Source organism: Tasmannia lanceolata, unplaced genomic scaffold (genome assembly GCF_043159265.1).
Source record: "Tasmannia lanceolata isolate RefF3 unplaced genomic scaffold, GAP_Taslan_0.1 ptg000023l, whole genome shotgun sequence".
Classification (NCBI taxonomy): Eukaryota; Viridiplantae; Streptophyta; class Magnoliopsida; order Canellales; family Winteraceae; genus Tasmannia; species Tasmannia lanceolata.
Genome location: NW_027518700.1, coordinates 3,839,041 through 3,844,464, shown reverse-complemented (window position 1 = coordinate 3,844,464; position 5,424 = coordinate 3,839,041).

Below are 5,424 nucleotides of genomic sequence, written 5' to 3'. Positions count from 1 at the left end.
TGGGTTGGGCTTTCTCTTGTGTTTTCTCTCGGGTTACTCTCGGTGTGGTGTACGGTCTTGGGTGAGAGAAGCAAGTAAAAGGTTGTGCGTCTGTAGTTTTGGGTTTAATACATTACAATCCTTGTATATTGTTTTTCTGCAGTGGAAGATTGTGTTTCTTGCTCATGTTCATCTTCGCTTCATTAATATTTTTATGCTTTTCCGTTTAATTGTGCCCAATCAGATTGTATTTGCCCCCACGGATTTTCTCAATAATATCCTTCATATTTAATAGAACAACAACTCACTTTTTGAGGAGCTGCTGTTGCGCCAAATATCCCGGGTGGTTATTTATGTCGTACCACTTTTATGTGTTTATACAGCTTTCATCATATAATTTCTCGCCTTTAGGTTTTCTAACAACATGAGTATAAAACGCCTAGTTATTATTAGATTTGATTTTCAAAGTCATGGTTTTGGAGTAAAAATTGTCTTTTGGAAAAAGTTTTCTAAAGGTGTTTTGGAAAAGAAAAACCTTTCTTTTGAAAAAAGTTGCTTTTTTACAAGATAGTGTAATAGTGTGAAGAAAAGATAGTCCCTTATTACTTTGGAAAAAGGTGGGACAGTGGTTTATATAGCTTTTACCACTTCTATTATTTGCTTTAATGCACAATGGGTGGACACTTGTATCTTGAAAAATCCAAGGGTGATTCAGGCTTGGTTTCGTTCAGTGCAAAAACGTCATCAAGCAATCGGTTTGGAACTGGGCTTCATTGTATCTTTGAGGTTTTGAACCGGGCTTCGTGGTCCCCTTTGCACACTGCTGGTGGGGGCGAATATCGTCAACCACACACCGAATTTTCTCTATCACACGATCAATGTCCGACAACAAAAGCAATAGAGGGGCGTGTTTCTATTGTAGTGTTGGAAAGAGAGAGAGAGAGTTTCTTGTTTCTTGGGGTTGTCTTCTCGGTGTCCTCGGGCCTAGCAAGTCCCATTATAATGATCTAATAAAAAAGCCCGTTGAAAGCATGAAACGCAAAGCAATTAACTACTTTAGAACATATAGTAAGTTGGCACACCTAATTCACAGGAGATAAATGGTTGTGCCGAACTCAATATTAGTCACATGAGTTATGCCCATGTGAATGGGTAAAAACTAAGAAACAGTGAATGCCTACTATTTTTACACTATTAGAGGGTGGTCGAATGAAGAAAAGGGCGCGAATATATCACTTCCTTTTCGTAATTATGCTTGTTGATTGTTGAAAAAAAAAAACAAGAGATTCTATAAAACTCAGAAATAGTAAATGGGGTTGATTCATTGGAATGCAGTTTTACTCATCTGTAGTCAATAAATCAATTTGAAATGGCCGAACATAGCCTTAAGAAAACAAAGTTAATGTTTTACTATACTGAATTTAGGGGGGGGGGGTGTCATAAGCAAGGTTTAAAATTTCGATTTCGGTAACCGTTTCGGACCCCACCAAAAACCGAAATTTCGGATTTCGCCGAAATTTGGTAATTTGGTTCCAAATTCCGGACCCAAATTTTAAATTTTCGACCGAAATTTCGGACCCAAAATTACTGAAATTACCGAAATCCGAAATTTCGTAAATGGCAAAAAATTGAATTTCATAAATTTTCGGTTTCGGTCCCCACCGGTATCCGAAATTTCGGATTTCGGTCGAAATTTTAAACCATGGTCATAAGTAGGGTTGCAACTCAGGTGGGGCGGGTTGGGTCGAGTCGTTAGGAGAAAACCAGAGATTCATAAACCTGACCTATACCCTAGACAGTTTATATTATTTAACTTACTATAGTATGTAATTTCAAAGATTGTAAAATACAACATCTCCACTCCCAAAAAAAACCCTAAATTTAAGTTGTCAAGTGCATAAATTTCAGAAGGAAACTACTTTTTCACATCACAAACCTAAAACAATTTACGAAGGAAATTGTTTTCATTATACTTGATAACATCTTGGCATGTTATTTAAGAGATATTTAAGAAAATCATATAACACCTACAAGAGTAGGGTCAGGTTTCGGGTTTTTTTTTTTCTCTTTAAACCCCTGACCTAACCCGAGATTGGGTCGGGCTTTTCGATATGGAGCCCGACCCAACCCAAGACCCATGATTTCTAAACCCAGCCCATCCTACTTTTCGTGTCAAATCGATGCGGGTCGGGTAACGTGTCAAATCGATGCGGGTCGGGTAAAACCTAACCCAAGTTGCAACCTTATTCCCAAGTAAAAAAAAAGTGCAATTTATCTAGACCTGGCAAAAAAGTGACCCAGACTCGCAGGTCCACCCTGCCCGCCCGTAATTTACGGGTATGGGCCACTATATTAGTGACCCGTTGAAATTTGACATGGCCCAGCCCAACCCGTCAAAACTAGGCCGGGCTGGTTAAGCCTGCGGGTGCCTACAAGTGCCCGTAAAAACCCAAAATGATCGAGATTTTATATGGTGTAAGCCCCTATAGTCCCATATTTTTCATAAAGTACTGTACAGACCACATCATAGAATGATCTAAACCGTCCATGTGATGGAACAATGTAAATAGGTTGTGCCCCAAAAACATTTACATAGGATGATCCTAGCCCTCCGATCTCTAGTGGTTTCCACAAATAATAATATGTAATTCCTCCAATGATCAGAAGGCTAGGATCATCCTATGGAAATAATTTTTTGGGGACAACCTATTTACGTTATGGCCCATCACATGAACGATTTGGATCATCCTACAGTGTGGGAATAAAAACAGCAAAAAAAATGAGAGTGAGTGACCCACGGCCACCCAGCCCATATGGGTGGGGTCTTGGTTCACAAAATAGTGACCTGTAAGATTCTGGGTCATTTGTGACCCGGCCCGTACCACTGGGGTTGGGTGAAACCCGGCTCGGCCCGCTTGACAGGTCTAAATATATCACTTCCCATCACTTTTCTTTTGCAAGTTTTATTTTGGGAAAATTATTAAAAAAATGCAAAGTTTATGCTAAATTGTGAACAAAGGGTGGACATTTCAAATCTATTAAAAAAGGGCTGTCATGTACGAAAATAGACCATTTAGGACGAAAATACCCCCCTTTGCTTTTTCCCACTAACTATGTAGGCTCTAATTTCTGAACAATTTCACTTACCACCTTTTCTTTTCTTTCTTCTTCCCCAAGCAAGTTCCAACGTAAGAAACAGCCATTGCCAATACCTGGGTTGATGAAAAACAGCCATTGCCAACGTAAAAAACAGCCATTGTTCTTTGGAAAAAAATGGGAAATGTTATCCGCACTACCGTATTATGATGAGGACACTCCTCACTATATTAAAAGTACTGTATGGCCCGCACCATAGGATGATCCAAACCGTCCATTAGATGGGCCACAGCCTAAATAGGTTGTGCCCCAAAAAGCATTTCCATAGGTTGATCCTAACCCTCCGATCAGAATGTTAGAGGGTTGATCCTAACCCTTTATAGATCGGAGGGTTAGGATCAACCTATGGAAATGATTTTTGGGACACAACCCATTTAGGCTGTGGCCCATCTAATGGACGGTTTGGATCATCCTATGTGGGGGCCATACCGTACTTTTAATTAAGTGAGGAGTGCCATCATCAAAATACAGTAGTGTGGACAACATTTCCCCAAAAAAATACCATTACTTACTAAACTACTTGGGTGATAAACATAGCTTCAAATATGTCTAAATTATGGTTCCAAGAGTGATACTTGTGATGGGGACATTCTAATAGTATGAAATTGGTTTTGAAACTGATCATGAGTGTTTTAAACCTTTGGAACCATTACATAGGCCTCAGAACCACTAGGGAACCATATTATAGTTGTTCCGAGGTGTTAAGTGGTTCGAAGAGTCTAAATTATGGTTCAAAGAGTGCTACTTGTGATTGGGACATTATAATAATATGAAATTGGTTTTAAAACTGATCATGAGTGTTTTAAACCTTTTGGAACCATTACATAGGTTCTGGAACCACTTGGGAACCATATTATAGTTGTTCCGAGGTGTTAAGTGGTTCCAAGAGTCTAAATGATGGTTCCAAGAGTGCTACTTGTGATTGGGACATTCTAATAGTATTTTGAAACTAATCATAAGTGTTTTAAACCTTTTGGAATCATTACATAGGCTTCAGAACCACTTGGGAACCATATTATAGTTGTTCCGAGGTGTTAAGTGGTTCCAAGAGTCTAAATTATGGTTCTAAGAGTGCTACTTGTGATTAGGACATTCTAATAGTATTTTGAAACTGATCATGAGTGTTTTAAACCTTTTGGAACCATTACATAGGCTCCGGAACCACTTGTGAACCATATTATAGTTGTTCCGAGGTGTTAAGTGGTTCCAAGAGTCTAAATGATGGTTCCAAGAGTGCTACTTGTGATTGAGACATTCTAATAGTATTTTGAAACTGATCGTGAGTGTTTTAAACCTTTTGGAACCATTACATAGGCTTCGGAACCACTTGGGAACCATATTATAGTTGTTCCAAGGTGTTAAGTGGTTCCAAGAGTCTAAATTATGGTTCTAAGAGTGGTACTTGTAATGGGGACATTCTAATAGTATGAAATTGGTTTTGAAACTGATCATGAGTGTTTTAAACCTTTTGGAACCATTACATAGGTTCCGGAACCAGTTGGGAACCATATTATAGTTGATCCGAGGTGTTAAGTGGTTCCAAGAGTCTAAATGATGGTTTCAAGAGTTCTACTTGTGATTGGAACATTTTAATAGTATTTTGAAACTGATCATGAGTGTTTTAAACCTTTTGGAACCATTACATAGGCTTCAGAAGCATTTGGTAACCATATTATAGTTGTTCTGAGGTGTTAAGTGGTTCAAGAGTGGTTCCGAGGTATAAAATGTGGTTCCCTAGTGGTTCCGAGGTATAAAATGTGGTTCTGTAGTGGTTCCAGGGTATAAAATGTGGTTTCCTAGCGGTTCCAAGGTATAAAATGTGGTTCCGTAATGGTTCCGGGGTATAAAATGTGGTTTCCTAGTAGTTCCGAGGTATAAAATGTGGTTCCCTAGTGGTTCCGAGGTACACAGTGGGCCCACATTGTTTGGATCATCCAAGGTGTTCATTTGATGGGCCCTCACATATATAGGGTGTGCAAAAAAAATCAGCTCCATCGGATCATCCTAACCCTTCAATGTGAGGATGTACCATCGACTGCTAGCCCTACTCGGAAGTCCGAACAGATTTTCGAACTTCCGAATGGAGTCCAGTAGAATGGGCATTCTATATATGTGAGGGCCCATCAAATAAACGCTTTGGATGATCCAAACAATGTGGGCCCACTATGTTTTTGGTAGTGTTTGGATTCGGGTATGGGGTTTGGAGGGTTGTATGGGGTCTTCATTAGCATTGACAGTGTTTCTAAAGAGGGGGCCTACCTTATAAAAATTAGGGGTTAAGTTGGATGT